This window comes from Diabrotica undecimpunctata, chromosome 8 (assembly GCF_040954645.1).
Source record: "Diabrotica undecimpunctata isolate CICGRU chromosome 8, icDiaUnde3, whole genome shotgun sequence".
Lineage (NCBI taxonomy): Eukaryota > Metazoa > Arthropoda > Insecta > Coleoptera > Chrysomelidae > Diabrotica > Diabrotica undecimpunctata.
In genome coordinates this window covers 99,594,608-99,617,178 of record NC_092810.1, presented here as the reverse complement: position 1 = coordinate 99,617,178, position 22,571 = coordinate 99,594,608, and the positions used below count along the sequence as shown (strand labels likewise).

The 22,571-nt window shown below is 33.4% G+C and overlaps 1 protein-coding gene and 5 non-coding genes across 6 annotated transcripts in view; 4 read left to right on the top strand and 2 right to left on the bottom strand.

Annotated features, from left to right (window-relative positions):
- The window catches only part of LOC140449022 (atrial natriuretic peptide receptor 1), a 270,323-nt gene that overhangs the window by 38,288 nt on the left and 209,464 nt on the right, over positions 1-22,571 (top strand). The window lies entirely within an intron of this gene.
- Positions 5,096-5,167, bottom strand: TRNAC-GCA (transfer RNA cysteine (anticodon GCA)). The gene has a single exon. It is a non-coding gene; the product is annotated as a tRNA-Cys (tRNA).
- Positions 5,651-5,732, top strand: TRNAS-GCU (transfer RNA serine (anticodon GCU)). Its single transcript has one exon. It is a non-coding gene; the product is annotated as a tRNA-Ser (tRNA).
- Positions 12,361-12,432, bottom strand: TRNAC-GCA (transfer RNA cysteine (anticodon GCA)). Its single transcript has one exon. It is a non-coding gene; the product is annotated as a tRNA-Cys (tRNA).
- On the top strand, positions 12,669-12,750 carry TRNAS-GCU (transfer RNA serine (anticodon GCU)). The gene has a single exon. It is a non-coding gene; the product is annotated as a tRNA-Ser (tRNA).
- TRNAS-GCU (transfer RNA serine (anticodon GCU)) lies at positions 19,832-19,913 on the top strand. The gene has a single exon. It is a non-coding gene; the product is annotated as a tRNA-Ser (tRNA).

The window sequence follows — 22,571 nt, the reverse complement described above, 5'->3', positions numbered from 1 at the left end:
ATTAAATAAGTCAAGATTGTCTTTTGAAGTGGAGACCATATTACATTCATGTGAAAATGCACGAGAATTTGAATATATTTTATAGAGTTGGAAACCATGAGTATTCATAATCATGCATAGTTGATAATAGAGTATTTAGAGGAGTAAGTAGAGCAACCCTTCCAAGTTATTGGCGCTTGAAAAGATATCGTCAATATTTGAAGAATTTTTTAGAGTATAATATACCACTGGGCACGTGGTTTGATTAGTAAAAGTTTAAATCTAAGGAACAGTAAACAACGGAGAAGGGTACGTTATATTGACGTTAACCATATAAGGAGGCGGCAAGACAGACTGAGCCATCAAAGCCGAAATATTTTTAAATAGTACTTAGGCTATTGTTACTTGGCCCACTACAAATGGTAGGGCAACAGTAACAGAAGAAAAGCCAGGTTCAAATGAATCTAATGAATTATATTGTGGGATTGGGTAAGTACGAACAGTTTGTCTTGAGAGGACTGTGATCGTAGCCGTGACAATACGAGGCTGTGTGAGGAGTATTTGATTTTCGTGTATTAGTTAAGGAGGTATCGACTTATTTGGAGGTGGGATAATTTTCAAAAACTCGACAGAGATACCATCTTTTTCACAAGATGTTGCAATAATAAGTTTAAAGGTTTTGATGTTGGAATTTTATTCAAATATTAGAATGTAGGAGTGGATATTTTCTGAGCTTGAATAGAGAGTTTATTAACCTTGTGTATATTTAGAGCATTTGAAGGTTCATGTAGAGAAAAACCTTAAACTTATATAAGAATTGGGGAAGGTATATTTACCAATTCTACTGGCACACCGCAAGGAGGCAGTACTAGAGTTAAATTTGCAAAAACTAATAGAGGCAAATTGACAGTTGTCAGAATTGGAGCAGAGACTAAAACGTTTTGTGTAGGCAGAGCTTGACTTAAAAAAAGTATTGGATCCTTGCAATATTTAAGGGGGAGAAATGTTAAGAAACACGGGCAAGGCAGATATTACAGTTTCAGTATAATCGTATTTTGTTTTGGAGTAGTTTGAAAAGTGACTGTTTGTGCTGATAGCACATTCCTTAAGAGAGACTGGGCTGTTACATCTTAAGTACTAATGTTATTGGAAGTGATTTCATAAGTCGTCTTTTAAAGCCATTGCGTCTCAGCTTTAACAATAATTGTAGAACTAAACGAAGTACTGATTTATTTCATCTTTTTGAACTGATTAAGAATAGTCATTATTAAAAAATGTATTTTAACTTCTTTTTGTCTATGTATATTCAAATCAGTACTTTCAACAATGTGTTTACTGTAAGTATTCGCCTTAAATTTTGAATCTATTTAGCTTCCAGGTTTTTTTCTAAAAAACATAAAGCATCCATATATTTTTTCTATTATTATAAAAGTAATATTTACTTTTTCATTTTCGAGAAAGTTTCGTCGTCAGCTAGGTTTTCCAAAGCATCCGAATACGATTTAAAAGCAGCCCAAACCTGAGCAATATATTATCTAACTCTACAATTAGAGAGGTCTTGTTCATTAGAACTAACAACGTGAGCAATTCCTGTGATATTTGTCTGTGTAACGTGCATTGCACAAAAATATTTTGAAATTTCTGCAATTGTTTATTACAGTTAAATACAGTGATGAATGCAGTCGCAGCCGCAATATAGTGTTTTATTTTGTGCGTTTCTAATTTTATGCGATTGCGATTTGGATTAGATTAAAAGATTTTCTTGTATGATGTGCATGGTTTAGGTCGTTTAGTTGACTGATACCGACAAAATGAATAACAGTGATCTTTTAAGTATAATTCTTTAAGAAGAAGAGGAAGAAAAGGAATGGCTACAACTGGAATTATTAGAAAATGAAACGATGGGAGAAACACGAAATATTTATTTTCCAACTGAACATGCTTTTTTTTCCACGCATTCTCTTATTAACTAATTCAACTAATTATAATATTTTTATAGTTTTCATGTTTGTAATTAAAAATCGAATGATATTTCTGAACTTCTTCCACCAATATCTTATCTTCATTTGCATTGAATTTCGCCATTTTTACTGAACAACTACGATTTGACTGGTACACCTAGCAGTCGAGTCGCAACTGCTGCGGCTGGATCGTTCTTCTTCTTACGATGCCTATCTTTGCTTGCTGCTATTCTGAATAGACCACTTTCTCAGGTTTTGAAGCCAAGATATTCTTCTTCTCCCTGGTCCTCTCTTTCCAAATACCTTGCCCTGAAGAATTGATTGCAAATTTGATTAACCAGTTCCGCGACTGTAGTCGCAGTCGCTATTGCGATTCAATTGCTGTCGCGAGCCAGACCAACGAGACCGTAGCTTAAGTGTATATTGATATTATAAGTTTTTTTCTTTGTGTGTGAAAATTATTTGGTATCTTTAATTTAAATTAACACCGAGATAATTTTGGTTGATTAAATAACAATTTCTAAGGAGAGAGGTTATTGTAAAAATTTAGTTTGTGTCATCAAGCGATGTCACTGAAACAATTATTATGCTAGAGATTAAAGCCTACTGATAATAAGAGCGGGGAATTCTTGTAAAAATTTATTATTCAAAAGGATTTTCAAACAAACGATAAAAGAACAAATTATGTACCTAAAAGCTTTAAAATTATGTACCTTTTAGATAAGTAAACGTGCGAGAAAACAATACAAGGATTTGAATAATGGGTATTTTGATTTATAAAAGCCTTGAATTTTTACCCTCGTTACGAGTATAGAAAATTGGCTAATTACCTGACTTTTTAAAGTTCTGGAACAATAGAAGTCCCAAAATTGGAATTTAAAGAGGTAGGAAGAATTAAAATACACATGTATAACTAGTTTATTTAAAACGCTATCAGTATAAGTGTACACATATGTATTAAGGAATAATATATATATATATAGAAATAAATATATTCGAAGAACCAAGCGCGTTGGCGCTAAAAAGACATACAGAAGGGAAAAAGATCTGGCTGAACCGAATTGGATCAAAATATGTTCAAGTTAGATGAGATAGAAAAAAGAGAATAAGGATTTAAATTATGGCTCAAAATTGGGCCACACCATGTAGAATCAATATGTGAGAAAGAGAGAGAGAGATAGAGAGAGAGAGAAAGAGATAGAGAGAGAAAGAGAATGGGAGAGAGAGAAAGAAATAATGATTTACATCCGGCTTGAAATTAGACCACAATATGTACAAAAAAGGTGTACATACGTGAAATTATTATTATAATTTCATAGTATAAGAATTGTATTAAATAGGGCTGGTTCAAAATAATTAGGAGAGGTAATAGAGGGTTATACAGATAATAGCCAAATTAGGTTTATAAAAAAATCATACCAATATTGCTGGTACACACACTCACGGTATTTATATACGCAGGCTTCCATTCGCGGTTGTTTCTCCTACGAAGAGAGTCTTCAGCGGTTTTTACACACGTCTCTTGGTAATATCGAAGAGATAGATTTGCGTCTGATGTCTATAAGATTTAAAAGTCAAGAATATTCGCGGTATTTTTCGGAGCTACCATCAAAAATTGAGCTGTAAAACGTCAGTTCACGTTGGACCCAGCCAGGAGAGAGAGAGAGAGAGAGAGAGAGAGAGAGAGAGAGAGAGAGAGAGAGAGAAAGAGAAAATCTGCTGCTACCGGGAGTCAACTGTCGAGAGTGAGTTTATTTTTCATTGTCCAAGTTTTGTCTTGAGGGTGGGATTAGAGTGGGAGTAGGAATTATTATTTTACTAATAGTTATAATATAATTATAACTGAGAATTATAAGAAATAATCCATCAAAAAATATGACATTATTTTTCGCATTTGAAACATTGAACAATTGCAAACAAAACCTTTATTAATCTATTTCAACGAAAATAAAAAGGTATTAAAAAAACAACAAACAGTACAGAAGTGTCATCTGTTTGTCATATAAATATTAAATATCAAGCTATAAGTAATGGAAGAATACTTACTGAATGATTCGATGTTGAGCTTAAACCAAGTATACAAAGTATTTAAAAGAGCTCAAGCTACCTTTGCGTTCCCTTCTCCCAATTGGTAATGGTAATTTACTTCATTATTACTTGGTGTTAGGTCCTTATGAGTTTTTATCCGCTCATTCCGAGTATGGATCAGAAGGACTTAAAAATAGTTCCAGAATACTGAATACTTAAGAGTTACTTTATAAATGGTGTCTAAAATCGTACAATCTATATCTCTCTTAGACTACGGTCGGCAGGTTTCCAACAGAACAATGAGCTCGACTAGAAGGGATGTGTGGCCACAATAGATAACCAAAAAGAATATCGAAGCTTGAGTTTCTATAGAGGAAGTAATTGATTTTTTGGCCGAAGTCACGGAACTGGGTGTATGTGATAAGGATGTGAAAGAATTAGCGGAATAACGCTTTTAAACACCGTCTCATTCGAGTTTAAGGAATTGGAGTACGAGACAAAGAAATCGCACAAGCTTTCCTCGGAAATATTGAACTATGTCACGATTTAAAGAAATCTTGAGCTGATCTAACAATGTTTTTTGGACAGATTTTTAATCGAACTTGCTTAATCTTATAAAAAAGCATCAGAAAGTGGAATATTAAAAAGAATTCGACTTTTCTTATGTAGAATAGAACATTCTTTGTAAATATTATTATATTTTAATATTAAGGGGAGTTAGATATGACTTAAATGAATCGATTTTCTACCGATGATTGAACTATTTAAAGAAAAATCATTTTTAGCGTTTTTAGTGTATACTGAATTTTCAAAGATATTTACTAAAATTGTATACACATTTTATTACAATATCGTATAATCTGACTCCTATTGCTTGCATTCATAATGATATTTTTATTTTAGCAAATTTATTTCTGTACAGTTTGTTTCTTTCTAAATTCATAAACAATATTTTCCGTTTGTTTTTCTCTTTCTTATATTGTCACATTGATTAATTTCTTATTAGTGTAATTCCATGGTTTAATTTGTATTTTAAGAAATATTTTATTAATCTATTTATTTATTTTGGTTTTATCTTATCTGATTACGTATATCAACTAATTTATAAATTCTTCAAAACAAAAGATAGGGGACACCCGGGTTTGAACCGGGGACCTCTCGATCTGCAGTCGAATGCTCTACCACTGAGCTATATCCCCTTGTTGTTATGACCTTCCAACGTAAGGAATTGGTACACAGAGAAAAATATTTCATTAATTTGCTACAATATATTGAATTCATATATAATTTATTTTTAATTAGAGTTTTAACTGTCATCGGTGTCATTGTTGATTTTAATTCTAATTAAATGAGTAATTTTAGTATGTAGTATATTTCGTCGTATATTATATCTTCAGACATATTACAAAATATTGTTCTGAAGCTATTTTCTTGTGGCATTTTAAATTAATTACTATTTAACTGGGAATAAGCCACAATTAAAGGTTAAAATACGTTTATTGACGTTTCAATTTCCACTTCGGAAATCGTTCTCAAAATACAAACATTTTCCGAAGTGGAAATTGAAACGTCAATAAACGTATTTTAACCTTTAATTGTGGCTTATTCCCAGTTAAATAGTAATTAATATTACAAAATATATCGCTTAAAAAAGCATGCCATATTAGGTATCGCTCTAACATGACGAGGTGGCCGAGTGGTTAAGGCGTTGGACTGCTAATCCAATGGGCTCTGCCCGCGTGGGTTCGAATCCCATCCTCGTCGGAATTTTTGAAAAATTTTTTTATATAATTTAAAAACTACTGTGCCCGTACAGTACATTAAAGAAATTAGCCATAAAACAAACTGGGCGAAATGGTGATAATTCGTTAATTTAATTTGATTTTGGTGTAAAATACTAAATTTTGGTTTTGGTATTAGAATAACTTATTTTCCATTGAAGCATACAGATAACTTTGATATTAACATTACCCCTTGTAACATTAAGATTCTTAATCATATCGTCCATTGACATTATTTTGACCTCGATGACTTAGACATGAAGTTTTTGAGAATTAATTTTATTCAATTCTATAAATCTGGAGTTAAGTTTAAAAATTTGGCTAAGATGGTTTGCGAATGTTTGAACTTTAACTTCGTCACTCTTGCCCCAATCGCTACCTGTCTTGTTTTCTAATGGGACCATTATCATTATCACTATCATTATCACATGAGACCAGGGTCAGTCTGATGTTTCAGATGTTATTCTTGAACCTTGTGTTCTCTATTCTTGTAGTTCTTTTTTTCAGCAAGCCATTGACTATTCAATTGAGTTTTGTCATCACGATATATGGAAGCTTGTCCCTTTTTTCTTCAAACAGTTCTTATTATGACAATTATTAACAATCGGTTGACTTACAAAATGAATAATTAAAAACCGGTTGAACAGGCTGTCTTTCGCAAAGGATACATTACATCAGACCATCTGCTGACGATATGAACACTAATATAGAAAACAAATGAGTACTAACTACCCATATTTCTAGACTTCATAGACTATGAAAAAGCATTTGATAGTATCGAGATAAGCAAAAACTTCATGAACAGAAGAGAGCATAAAGTAACATGGTTGATACCTGGCACAACAGATGGCAATCAGATAGATCACATACTAATATCCAAATAAAGCAGTAATGCACGATGTCAGATCATATAGAGGAGCAAACGCGGAGACAGACCGTTTTCTAGTAATAGGAGAAAACAAAATGAAGATAATTAACGCAGAGAGAACAAGACAAAAAAAAGAAGATGGAATCTGGAGAAGTTAAAAGTACAGGAACTAAGAGAACAATATGAGACAACCCTAAAGGAAAATCTAACAGAAGCAAATAACACAGAGAACATATGAAAAAATATAAAAGAATCCATTTTGAATTCAGCTGAAGAGGTGCTAGGACAGAGGGAAATAAAAAGAAGGAAAGAGTGGTTTAATGCAGAATGCGAAATCAAAATCAAACAGAAAAACCAAGCAAGAGATAAATGAATAACAACTAAAGAAGAACATCATCGAAACGAATATAAAGAAAAAAAGAAAGCAGCGGATAATTGTTGCAAGAACAAAAAAAAACTGTGGATGAAAGAGCTGTTAAAGGACCTAGAAAAAAATAGTAAAGACAGCGCCAAACTATTTGGATACCTAAAAGCTCAACAAAGAAAAGGCAGACTAGTAGTTAAAATTGGCAATAGATCATGGGAACCACACTTCACAGAACTATATAGATGCAAAGAAAGCCCGGAAGAGGAAGTAAGCGCAATGGAAGACCTTAGAGATAATGAAATAGGGATGCCAACATACGATCAATATTTAGACATCATTCAAAAAACGAAACAGAAAAGAACACCCGGCCTAGATAAAATTCCCAATGAGCTGATTAAAAACGGAGGGGAAAAGTTATTAACAAGCATCTATAACCTAATAGTTAGAATATGGGAAGCAGAAGATATGCCCGAGGATTGGCAAGAAGGCAGAATTATACCAATATTTAAGAAAGGGAAAGTAACAAACTGTAACAACTATAGAGCAATATCTCTACTGAGCACAACATATAAAATTCTAGCAGCTCTCATCAAGTAAAAACTCACTTAATTCACAGAGAAAAAAATTGGGGACTATCAGCAAGGATTCAGAGAAAGCAGATCCACTACAAATACGATCCACATAGTTACACAAACAATCGAAAAATGCCACGAATACAACATAGAACTCCACATCCTCTTCGTAAAATTCAGACAAGCCTTTGACTGTATTGGAAGAAATAAATTATTTATTGAAATGAAAACTCAAGATATACCAGCAAAATTAATCAGATTAACAAAAATAACCATGGATGGAGCTCGAGCTAAAGTAACAACAGAAGAAGGTAGCACAAAATCAATTGCAATAGAAACAGGAGTGTGGCAAGGCGATTCCCTGTCAACCACATTAAAATTAAAGGAACTATAGCCCACTCCTCAACACAAATAGTTGCATATGCAGATGATTTAGTTCTTATGGGAAGAGACAAGGAAAGTTTAAAAAAAGCAGTAACAATCCTGGCAAAAGAAGCACGGAAAAGAGGACTAGAAATTAACGAAAGAAAAATAAAATATTTACTCTGCCCTAGAAGAGAAGATAACAGGACGAGAGACATCAAAATGGAAAACTACACTTTTGAAAGAGTCCAACAATTGAAATATTTGGGAGTAATAGTGAATGCCCAAAACAAGAGAAGTGAAGAAGTAATGGAACGAATACTAGCAGGTAACAAAATATACTGGAGATATCATAGGCTCATGAAGGACAAGAACTTATCCAGAAATACAAAAGTGAAAATATACAATGTTGCAATCAGACCAGTAGTTACGTACGCAACTGACACGATGTGCCTCACGAAAAAAGATGAAGAAACATTGAGAATTTTCGAAAGGAAAATCCTCAGACGGATTATGGGCCCGATAAGAATGGACAAAGGAGAAATGAAAAGTAGAATGAACCATGAACTAAGAGACATAATGAAGAGAGAAGATATAGTTAGATTTATTAAAGCACAGAGGCTGAGATAGCTGGGACACATGGAGAGAAGGAAAAACGACCTACTGATCAAGAAGATCACCAGATAAAAACCAGCAACTGAAAGACCAAGGGGAAGACCCAGAGAGAGATGGGAGGATCAGGTGATGAGAGATATAAAAATTCTGAAAGTGAGAAACTGGAAGGAACTATGCACATATCGAAATGAGTGGAAGAAAATTGTAACGAAAGCCAAGTCATACAACAAACTTTGACAACATACAAGTGGAATGCGGAGTGATTCACCGCAATAAGCGAATCAGAGAGCTCTAAGTAAGAGCGGCAAACATTCCACCCGGAATGAAAAGCCCTGATGATGATAAGTATCGAGATGTGGACTATAAAACAAGCTTTTAATAATTGTAGAATAGATTCGAGATCCATAAACGACCTCAGATTCGCTGACGACAAGGAACTCGCGGATAGCTTCTAATACGTCGACCTTAAAATGAATATGACAAAAACAAAAAACAATGACCAACAGAGACAATCCCAGGCGTATAACTATAAATGGCAGGGAGATAGAACAAGTCCGGGAATATGTTTACCTAGCCCAAATTCTGAAACTTTACAAAGAAATACAAAGTACGGAAATCACTAGAAGAGCAAGACTTTCATGGGCAGGATTTGGAAAACTCAGTTGGATACTGAAGAACCGCAAAATACCTCAATACTTGAGGAGCAAAGTGTGAACAAATGTATCCTTCCTATCATGACATATGGACATCAAAACTGGACCCCAACCAAGGCAAATATGAATAAACTAGCCACAACAGAAAGTGCAATGGAAAGAGCAATGTTAGGTATTCTACTGTCAGATAAAAAGAGGAACGACTGGAGAAGATCAAAAACAAAAAGTTGACGATATCACAACAAAAATTGCCAAACTCAAATGGAGCTTCGCAGATCACACTGCTAGACAAAAAGACCAACATTGGAACGTCACAATACAACATTGGAGACCTTACAATGGTAGACGACCAAGACGAAGACCATAGATGAGATGTGTAAACGACATCAAAAGAATAGCCGGAACAAACTGGAAGTATGTTGCTCATGATAGAGACCGATGGAAGAAGTTGAGAGAGGCCTATGTCCAAAAATGGACGAGAGAAGGCTAAGAAGCAGAAAAAGAAGTTCACTCGTCGTGTATATTTGACGGCCTGAATTAATATAGGTGGGGTATTTGTGGATTCGGTAACCTTTTTTTTCTTCTTGTATCTGTTCAGTTGCTAGGGAGCCATATTTATTAATGGTTGGCGTAGGTCTCAGCAATCAATAATTCTGACTAATAGGTTGCTTTTTAATTCTCTCCGAAGAACTATCTTCGAATTACAGACGCTCCTTATTGGAAATTAATATCCAAGCTGTATTATTATTATGCTGACGAGATTTTTGAGTTGCTTGGGTGTGTTGTGCTTGTTGGTTTTTTGGTAGATATGTTGACGTGTTTAGGAACCTGCGGATAAGGTTTTGTTTATGTTTATATGGATGATATTAAAGAACATGTTGTTTTTTTTCTAAATTTCAGCGATGATAGAGGACGTTGAGTGAATTTTCTTATAGATTTTATTGGATAGATTCATCAAAGATTTTAAACCATAATATTCTTATCATAATATCTAACCATAATATTTTCAGCATAAAACCCCCAGTATGCTGAAGATATATCGATAATATTTTCTTCATATTGCCTGTTGGATTAGAATCATTGGACAATTTTTCGAGGTATTAACGAAAAACAAAAACAGATAAAATTCACTCTTGAAAAAAATATCATTCTCATTACCCATTACTCTTCTTGTGTGGCTAACAGGCGATACTGGATATGAAACTAAACTAAATTTAACCTAAAAAGTTTTACACAACCAAAAATTAAGCAAATTTTAAGTTGATTTTCTCGTGAACGGATTCTACAATTTTATTTATTATTTTAGCTTTTTTCTTTGGTATTAACACTGTTGGGTAAAGATTTATTCAAACTTCTCTTTTAGGCTTATACTGGGTGGAAGAAAGGAAATGTTTTTCTTATGTTAAGTTTGAGACACTCTATAGAGAAAACAAGAAATAAGAGAGAATAAGAGATTTGTTTTTTAATTTCCCTGATATCTTTAAAAACAAAGTGTTGCGTATTGTACATACGATGACCTCTATGTAACAATTGGGCCCAACACGCTCTCTAACAACAAGAAATAAAAATAACAGATAGGGAAATGAGAACGGCCATTAAAGTAATCAAAAATAAGAAAGCACCGGGACCTGGAGGCATCTCACCTGACCTTATAAAATACGGACCAAAAAAATTACACCGGATGATACAATGGATATTTCAGAAAGCCATATATATATATATATATATATATATATATATATATATATATATATATATATATATATATATATATATATATATATATATATATATATATGTGTGTAAATGCCTATGTTCAATCTAGAACTCCCTGGTTTTTCCCTTTCGGCTTGGGTATGTGCACTACCATAAAAAATAAAAGCAAGAGGACTATATGAAACTCTATTTTAAAAAGTACAATCAAAACACAAGTATACATAAACAGACAGACATACAATTATATTGAAACAAGAATATCTACAATCTTAAATAGTATTTGTAACAATAAAACACTGAAAACTTTGTTTTCAAAACTTCCACAAAATTTACTCTAAACTCTTATCACTACAGCTGTTTCGGCTGATTGCCTTTCTCAAGTTATCTATTTTTGGCCTGCGTTTACACTTTATAGTTCCTAATGAAATAGGTTGAGGAGGGGAGAACTGTTTGTCTCAAGTTGGTCATTCAGAATTATATCTTTGTTTTTTTTTTCCTCAATTCTCCTCTCAATAGATCTGCGAAGAGGGACGAGTATTGCTGATGTTGTGGAACGTATAGCGAATCTAAAATGGACTTGGGCAGGCCATGTAGCGAGAATGCATGACTTACCATGCACGAGCAAAATTGCACATTGGAGGCCAAGAGCAGACAAACATAGTAGAGAAAGACCACCTATACGTTGGGCTGACGACATAAGGCGTATCACCAAAAATTAGCAAACAAAGCGCACAATATCGCAAAGAATGGAGGAGTTTAAGGGAGGACTATGTCCAGCAGTGAACGTGATGACGATAATAATGATGATGAAATTGGAGCTGGACGGTCAGATAATAGAACAAGTGACGGATTTTAAATATCTAGGCATCACATTATCTAGATATGGAAAGCACGAAACAGAAGTGAAAGATCAAGTGAATAGTACAAACAGAGCTGCAGATTGTATAAATGAAACAATATGGAGAGATAAAAATATTGGGAAATAAATGAAAGGCAGAATTTACCAAACAGTCATCAGACCAGTACTGACATACGCCGCAGAAACACGACCTGACACAGAGAGAACAAAAAGGATGTTAGAAATAGCAGACATGAAAACACTTAGTAACATTGATGGTATAACACTATGAAACAGAGATAGAAATACAGATATACGACGTAGATGCAAGGTGGAGAACATCAAGTACTGGGTAAGAAATAGAAGAGTAGAATGGAACGATCATATAAGTCGAATGACAACAAACAGAGTAGTAAAGACGACAAGAGACGACTCAGCAATAGAATGACCACAAGAACGATGAAACGACAACTTAGGTACTGGAGGCACATTGAAAAACAGTCATGTGTACACACAAAGAAAAAAAAAGAATAACTACATAAATAGATTTTTATCCGCTCTGTGAATTTTGGATTTATCTAATACATTATAAAGAATGAAATTCGTTGAAATAAAAAGTAGGGGACACCCGGGTTTGAACCGGGGACCTCTCGATCTGCAGTCGAATGCTCTACCACTGAGCTATATCCCCTTTTTCTAGCGAAGTTCCAACATACAAAATTTGTACACAGAGAAAAATATTTCAGTGTTTCTTCTTATTAGGCATCCATATAAAATTTTACTTTGAATTACAGTTTTAACCGTCATCGGTGTAATTATTAATCTTAATCCCGTATATTAATTAAATGATATTACACTGTAAATCTTTAGATATACTTAGAATATATCGCTTAAAAAAGCATGCCATATTAGGTATTACTTTAACATGACGAGGTGGCCGAGTGGTTAAGGCGTTGGACTGCTAATCCAATGGGCTCTGCCCGCGTGGGTTCGAATCCCATCCTCGTCGGAGTTTTTGAAATATTTTTTATATAATTTAAAAACTACGATCACCTTGAAAAGTTTAAACTGTAGGTATAGCTAGATTAAATTGTGTTAATGAGAGAGAATTATTTGATAATTTTTGGTGAATTTCAAGAGGTGATTTTGGATATTGCTCAATTGTTTGTATTTTTTATATATTGTAGAAAATAAACTTGTCAGAAGCGAACAAGATGATTCCCATTTGTTTATAATAACAAAGAAGAAAATAGTAACTAGTAGAATATATGGGAAACTCAGAAATCTAACACTTAAAATTAAATATAATTATTTCAACAGAAAAGTCAATATTCAATAAGAGTTAAAAATTATAAGTATACAATACTTTGTAAAATGGAATTGAAAAACCGTACAAAAAATATTTCAAAATACCAAGATTAATCTAATAGCAGAAACTGGCAAAATTAGCGTTATATGGAATGAAATTCGATAGCAAGATAAAATTCAAGACCTCGTACAGAAAGATCTTCCTATTTAAAATTCCCCATTACTTCAGTCGTCAGACACGAAAATGCCATTGAACCTCTAAAAATTATACGAACAAGCTGAATTTTGCTGAATTTTGGGACCCCAAAAAGATGCAAAGAAGTTTGCGACATTTACCCCAAATCTTTCCCCTAAAAAAATGGAAAAAAATCGATTTATCAAGAATCTGTACACCGTAGAAAAAAATGTAGCTGAGATAATTTTAAAATAAAAAGGTTTACAAGCACTTTTGGTGTAGAATAAATCGTTCTCTCAGAAACAACGCTTGAAGCGACCGGTGATTTTCAGTAAACTGGAATATTTATTTGAAACGCAGAATATCCCAAAAGCGGTTTCGATCAAAGAAAAGACCAAGGAAAAACGCATCTGTAAAATATAAACAAACTCTAAAAATGTGTTTATATCTACTCGGCGACGCTAAGAGGAATTGAAAATACTTTTTACGTATTTTAACTTGTACGATAGGAACAGAGAATCATGGAAAACATTCTTCGTTATTTTAATAGATATATGAGGGGATTTCAATTTATTACATATACGAGGGGATTTCAAAATATATATTAAGGAAAATGCAAATGCTACATTGTCTACATTTAAATCGGTGTCACTATCATCGCTATCGTTTAAATTATCTGCTTTAATATTATTACACTCGGTTTTAATTAAATCTACAACAGTCGAAGAAAATGATTTAGCAGAATTTTTATTTTTCATTACATTACTTTTAAATTGAGACCACAACAATTCTATTGGGTTCAGTAGGTACACAATAGTAAGGAAGTAATCTTAATACTTTATGGCCATAATTCTCAGCTAGCCTGTCGATAACATATTTTTTTCACATTTAACCAATTTTAATAGTTCTACAAGTTGTTTTTTTTTTGTGTAAGAATCCATAAAATATATTTCATGTTTTGATAAAAATTCTTGAATATTAGCTTTGTTTGAATTAGTGTTTGGAAATTTACTCTTTAGTCTACAATGATACGGAGCATTATCCAATATAATAACGCTATTTCTCTTTAATTTAGGTAGTAATTACTGCAAACCACTTTTCAAACAACGTGCTGTCCATATATTGAAGATAATCTATGCGTCAATCACTTATACTCTCAGCAGAGAGTAATAAAGCATCTGCTACCCATACTGATTCTCCCCCACAATGTAAAATACAAATTCTCTTCCCTCTAGAGGGAGGAACGCAATTTTTACTAGCATCGGTCCAACATTTTTTAACCTTATCGTGTGTGTCGAACCAAGTTCTTCCCTTCACTCCTAAAAGACCTTAGACTCTCCAAATAATCGAACCCCCACTTTATTAAACGGCTGGATTCCATAATTGCTTGGCATTTTTTCACTGTTTTAAACATAAAACCATTAGATTTTAAAAACCTCTAAAAAGTAGTTTTATGACACTCGGGGATTATTTCTTTGTTTCGTAGTTCACTCAAAAGTTTATTTAAAGTTGGTAAGTTATTCACTGAATACATATGATATATTGTTTCCTGTATAGCTGATAAATGAAAATTAGGTAATACTCGATGGGCACCAGAATCCTTTCTTTTTTTTCTCGTAACACTGGACCGTTTTTTATAAGTTCGTACAGAGTGAATCGTGGCACTTGTGTCAAAAAACCGTCTTTTTGATCGCTTCTGATTAAACCATAGTCGAAAGAAGACCTAAGAAAAAATAAGTAATTTTACTTTTTAAGGAATTCTGCTCGGAATTCTGTGTTTTTTATAAATTAATTAATCGGTAAATATGATTAAACTTCCTAATACCGGGTGGGGCGAATTTTGCCCAAGGTCTAACGTTTTTATTAATATATGTAATTAAGTTTAATCAATCGCTTCGACGGTTTAGGACATTGGTAGTTCATGTATTAAGAGCACAAAGAAGTAGTAAAACCCAAATACTGCGAACAGAAAATTAAATATTCTCGTCGGATTTCGCGGAAATGTATGTGGGGCGAGAATTCGCCCCACGTGGTATCGAGTGTTTCCACGTTCTACAAATCTGATTTTATCTGTCTGATATCTGATAACTGCTAAAATAACTTGTTTATTTGGTGAGTTTCTGAATGTGACTGTCTTCTGTTTTTGATTTTTACATCGAATACATAGAATCCTTGCGCTTAAAAGTGAACCAAACTAATGGGGCGAGAAGTCGCCCCACCTGGTACTGGTCGTTTTAAAATTCACCCAGGTTTAGAAAGGTTAACTAAAGAGTGTTTTTAACGAGTACTTACCGTTGTAAACGTTTAAGCACGATTTGTTTTGCATCGTGTGTGAGATGAATATAACCAGAACATTTTTCAGTTTCAGACTCGTCTTATCTTCCTGAAATAGTGGCAGAAATGTACAGGACATCGTCAATAATCATTTCTATGTCACTCATATTTATTGTTCACTGACACTGACTTCTGTTCTAAATGAACGACAAAAGAAAAATGAAGTTCTTTTCAAATAAACTTTCTTCTTAAATACAGAAGCCCATTTAGTGATAATTTGATATTAAGTAAACATTATCCTTTTACCTGAATAAAATTCCAAGAAATTTTCTAATCTCTTATAAACACTGGCTTTACATACCTAGAAATTTCTAATACTGAATTCTAAGTACAAATGCAATTAACTGATTCAATTTAAATAAGTACATAAAATTATGCTTAAAATTTTATTTACCAATTATTGTTAACAACTCAAAATTGAAATACGTACCTGGCTACACCTACTTTGTATCATTTAGTAAAGTACCTATAAACTTTGGATAGAATTTAAAATTGAACCTAATGTAACGAAAGACTAAGGTTGACTATTCGGTACAGCATTAAGGGAGTACAGTCATTTACTTGATATCGGCCCAGTCTCTTAATCCGGGGATATCATCCGAATTATCTTGCAACTGATAGTAGATAGATATATTAATGTCGGCATTTGTTTTACATTTTTTATAGAATCAAATCTAAAACAAATTTTTCAGCAGATAATGACTTGATTTCAAATTAATGTTACATATTGCCCCACATCACTCTTTGTGTTATTTTAACACGGAAAATCCATCTACTGTTTCGATATTTGATTTGTTAGAATCAAATCTGAAACCAATTTTGCAAAAAACAACTGCTTTATTTCAAATTAATTTAACATATTGCCTCACATCAAGTTTTGTGTGTTTTGAACACTGTAAATCCGTATATTGTCTATAATATGTTAATTGTGATCAATAGTTTTGTTATTAGAATTATTTATTTAATCAGTGTATATTCTGTAATTGGAAAATACTTGGATACATACGTGTTTGAACAAAGGACCTTTAGATTTGCAGTCAAATGCTACCACAGAACTATTTCCACCTATTACTTGGTTCTCCAGTGAAATATACTCATACACGTAGAAATCAGGTTTCGAAACTATTTTCTTGTGGCATATCCAAGTTAAATATTATATCTTTATGGAATTATGCCACAATTGATTGTAATTAAATAACCACTCAATCCACAACGTAAACATTAAAAAAGAAATTATCGAATCATTATACGATAGAGCCCGAAACATTTGCTCCAATGAAAATGCATTTCAGGAAGAAAAAACCTGCTAACAAAGGTTTTGCCAAAAAACGACATTATCATTTATAAACAAGGAATTTCACAAGACTGAAGAAAGGAAACATCACAAGCAATCCAGAAACGCTGATAAGTAGGGATTTAAAGATGACCACAATACCGCATTAAAGGGCTTATCAGGAAAATTGAAAAGGATAGGAAATAAGTATAACAACAAAATTTAAAATAACCAACACACTGAGATCTATCCTGTCCAAAACCAAATCCAACAACAAACAAGAAAGATCAAAAACTGCATCTATAAAATACCCTCTGAATGCAACAATTTTTATGTGGGAGGAACCGCAAGATCACTCAATGTCAGGATAAACGAGCACGAAACATACTACATCAAAACAAAATCTTCGACAAATCTTAGAACATACTTATGAAAACCAGCACAGAGTACAATCGAAAGATAAATCAAAAATCATGAAAGCAAGAGACATGAAAAAAAGTAAAAGAAGCAGCTCTGATCTTACTTCTTCTTCTTCTTCTTCTTCCTCTTTATAAGCAATTCTGCTTGTACATTGGCGGATTAATACCTCTATGGAAGGTTGTCACTCCATCTTTTGCGCGGTCGTCCGATATTTCTTCTACCGATTGGTGACTTATCTCTTGCTATTTTGACGGCACGGGTCTCCTCCATTCTGTTTATGTGGGTATTCCATTCTTTTTTTCTATTTTGTGTCCATTCATTTATACACTGTACGTTCCATTTTCTTCTAATGTCTTCCATTCTCTTTTGATCTCTCAGCGTATTTCCTGTAATTCTTCTCAGTACTCTCATCTCTGAAGTTTCCAGTAGCCTTTGCGTTGTGGCTGTCTCGGGTCTTATTTCTGAGGCATATGTCATTATTGGTCTGACAGTGGCTTTATAAATTCTTGACTTCATCTCAGCGTCAATGTGTCTGTTTCGCCATAAAGTGTTATTAAGGCATCCTGCCTGATTTTACTTAATTAGGAAAAATGTGTAGCAAACCTATTAGAAGAATGCAGCAAGCTTTGATTGCCAATACTAAAGAAGTAGTTAACAACAAGAACATACGAACAATAGCGAATTAATAGGAAGTCGGAGACACATCATTTACAATTTATACACAATATATTTGCAACACACAATACACAAACATACATTAATCAAACCAAGGTCAAGTAAGTCAACCTTCAACAAGAAAAATATAACCTACTAACAACTTGTTGGTTATACATTATGCATTAAGACAACATAACGAACTGAGATAAAATATTATATAGACTTGTATGTCCGAGAGAATAATATATAATCACCTGTCTGTGATAGACCCGTAAGCACTATGGGCAGTCTTGTCTGTATATTGTTGACGAAAGAAAGTTTATTTTTTAGTTGGTCTGGGGAAATATTTCAACGATGTGATTACAAGATTTAAAAGCAGGTTCATATCTTAGATTAAATCAAGAGTTTCTTTAATCTTAATTCATAAAAAATAGCATACTAAATTTTTAACGGAAAAAATTAAAACAATTTATTCTAAAAAATAACAATTTTATAATTTTAATTAAAACTATTTTATTGCCTTCGGATGTTCTACAACATTCCGAGTGTTATGCTTTGAAAGGCCTGAATGATTTTTTGATGTAATTTGTCTTAATTTCCGGCACGTTTATGTCGGTAAATTTGTTGCTTCACATAACCCCATACGAAAAAGTCCAAAGGTGCAAGATCAGGAGAGCGAGGTAGCATTTTTATGGTACCTTTTGTTTTAATAACCCTATCTGGAAACGTAATGTTTAAAAAATCTAACACCTCCCGTGCATTGTGAGTTGGACAGCCATCTTGCTTCAACCAAATTTCATCCATATTAACAGCTTATGCTCGAACTACTGGAATTATGTATTTTTTAAGGAGATGTAGGTATTTACGACGACACAAAGTGCCCTCAATGAAAAAAAGTCCAATTGCGTTGTCATCTAAATTACCAACCCAGACGATGACTTTTTGACGGTATTGTGTTTTGTAAGGAACACTTATGCGCCTATTTTCTGTAGAGTACACTACGGTAATAGATGTATTGTGACGGCCAGTTAAAGAAAAAGAAGTCTTTTCTTTAACTGGCTTTTCTTCTTAAAAAGAGTTTTTTGCAATTTGTAGCAATGGTACTTGCTTCTTTTTAAAATATTTCGTACAGTTATAGCACTAATACCAGTTTCTTTTAACATTAGGGTGGTGTTATAATGAAAATTGATTTCAGCTGGACTACATGCGGCAGTTTCACGCTGTTTCCGTTCTTCATTAATTGCAAGAGCTGGTTGATTTTCACCTTCATCACTATCCGTGCATTTTCTACAATTCTTGACACAAACAGTTTTTTCAAATTTAAAAATATTGTTAATTCTAGATTTTGTTAAATTTCATTCTTCGAATGAAAACGAAAACCTACCGATATATCGTCTGCAATACTTCCAGAATAATGCCATATAATAATTTGAATTTGATGTTCAGTTGTAAAGGTTAACATATTCCTAACTTGAAACATCAATTTCTTTATTCTGTTTTTTTGCGAATAAAGCTAGAATTATTACTAATGAAAAAATAAACGTATATTTGACGTTTTTGTTATCAAAAGTGAATGTCACTTTGATAAAACTAGAATTCCTAATGGGTGTTAAATACAAGCTTGTATGTCGGTAATAATTCCATCCTATATTCGGTCTCTGTTAGCAGAACAACTTCATACTGTTTTTTTTTTCGCACTAATTATGCGTACTATATGCAATTTTCATATATATATACAAGGATTTCCACAGTTTTCACTGTATTCCTTCACTCAACCGTTTTCTCCAATTTTTCCTGTTTAGCCAGTCCCCTTCCTGTAGGAATTTTCAGCAATTTCCTGCAATTTTCAGCTTCATAATTGTATAAAAAATGATACAAAAGTCTTTTTAAAAATTATCACCTTTTTGATTATTTATTTTACATGACGAGGTGGCCGAGTGGTTAAGGCGTTGGACTGCTAATCCAATGGGCTCTGCCCGCGTGGGTTCGAATCCCATCCTCGTCGGTATTTTTAAATTAAAGATAATTGAAAAGCAGATAAAAAATTGTTCATAAATGATAATATTATGATATATAATTTAAAATAATATGAGTACATATGAGTGTCATTAACCTTGTTTTAAGGTTAATATAATATATAGGTTATCTTAACGTTAATACGTTAATGTTATTAGGTTATTAGTTTTAAATTGTTTTTCATATTTTTTAAAAGCAGTTATAGCAATTTTCTTTTAGTTGATCGTTATCTATCGTTAGATATCATATCTATCATATTCACTGACAAGGCTTTATTAACAGCAGGTCTAAATAATAATGTAGCCGATTTTTAAGTTTGATTTTTTTTTCTGCCAGAGTGCCAGGAGTACATTTACCTTGGATCTTTCCCTGTAGGATGAGAGGCAAAAGTTCATATTTTTTGGTGTCCATGACAATGTGACCGAAGTATTTAAGCTTATGTCTTTTTATGTTATTAGCCGCTTGAGTTGTTTGGTTCGGATGTCTAAGAACCTCCTCATTTCGGAATCTGTCTATTCGGATTTTAATCTATATCCAGTAATCCAGTACTGGATCTCCGACTCTCCATCGTGTATATAATTTTGTTTGCTATACTATAACAATTTTCAATTGAATGTGATTCATTGGCAACATCACACTTAAATCTAAGACCGATAGAATTGTTAAATTATCATGTGAGTTTTAAGAGGTATCTTATAGTTGTCTAACAAAATAAAGTAAAATTTTATTGTTATTATTGAGTGCCTAATACAGTAGGTACTTTGAAAAACAGAAAACTTAGAAGGTGAAGAGAAAATAATTGAAGGAAACTTCATTTATATAGAAGGTGAACTACAAAGTAAATAAATAATTATCTAGTTATGCTTCTTAAGTTTCGGAATCCAGCGACTCGTCCGAAGAGGAATCCTCAGTCACATTTAGGTTTATTATTATTTTGTCGAAAACAGTGTCTACCATACCGTTAAATCTCCGCATTTTCTCTTCTTCTTTGTGTTCTAAAAAACGTTGCACATCGAAATTTTATACGTCACGTTTTCACTTTAGCACGAACCATTGCATTTACAACATGCTGGTGATATCTGTCATGATGTTGTCTAATGACGAATTAGCCGTGATATAGTGAAATCGTTTTACCCTGTCGTATTTCGAATTAACGCCCGAAAAATAATTTATGACTCTAGTTACAGCCACTCTGTTATGCTTTCCCTTTTCTAACTGCTTTGTATTACCGAACCTCCTACTGGTCGGCTGTAGTACTTGAGGATAAATCAGCGCTACCAAAACAATTTTTTTATAAATCGCGAAAAAACGCAAATTGAATGCTTTATCTCCGAGTGAGCGTTGAATTGTGTTGAAAGTGGAAAATTATTTTACTTTAGAAAAAATCAACATGGGACCAATTACATCAGTACTGGCAGTTCAAAAAAAGACAAGTGCAGCTTGTGGAATTTCAGAACGGACCTTGCAAAGAGTTCGCAAAATGGGTGAGGAGGAATTAAGTAAGAAAAATAAAAGGATTTGTTTGCATCCGAAAACCCTCGACTTGCCACAAGGTATTAAAATCTCAATCAGAAATATCATTTATGACATGTACAAAGCAAAAGAACATGTTACAAGAAAGACACTTATTCAAAAAATAAAGGACAGAGAACTTTGTGATATGGGTTTGACCAGTTTATCAAAAGTATTAAAAGCTATGGGTTTTAGATACAAAAAAACCAATAATCGTAAAGTGTTGTGCGAGCTGTCCAATGTTGTTGGAAAAAGGTGGAAATTTATAAGAAACTATTTAAAAAACAAGAATTCCGAATTTGCCAGACAATTTGTGTTTCTTGACGAAACATGGATTTTTGCGAAAGGAAATAATACCAAATCATCCTGGCAAGATGATTCTAACAAATGCTATTCGAGTACTAGTGCGAGTAATGGCAAAAAATATATTATATTGCATGCAGGAAATACGGAAGGTTTTATACCCAATGCTAGTCTTTTATTTTCTTCGACAAAAAAAACTGATGATTACCACGGACATATGGACGCCGATATTTTTGAACATTGGTTTGAGGAAAAATTATTAAAAAATCTGGAAAATCCGTCATTAATAGTCTTAGACAATGCTTCGTATCACACCAGAGAGGAGGAAAAGTTTCCCACAAGCAGCTGGAAAAAAGAAGACTTAAGAAAGTGGCTGTCAAAGAAAAATATAGAACACGAACATCTAGTTTTAAAAGCTGAATTGACTGGACGAATGACTGGGTATTAGACGACGGATGAAAGGATTCGATGCTTGCTCGCTCTCGACTGCACCTGGTGCAGAAAAAGGAAAGCAAGTATCGGCACACACAACCATCATTAGATGGCCGAACAATATTGCTTTGACCGGTAGTGATAAAGCCAAATGGGCTAACCTACCCATGTATCATGTACCCTTAAATGTAAATACACGGAAATCTTCCATTGCCTGACGGGGGATACCGCGAAATAGTCGAGACCTGGCTCCAAAGACCAGGGGGCGGAGGAAAGCCGGGGCTGGTTGTACCGCAGGAGGACAACCTACCTCGGTGGGTTTGGGTAGGTGTGTGTGGGAAGTAGAAATAAGTCTTTGTTTTATATAGATATATATTTTTATAGATATATTTATAAAATA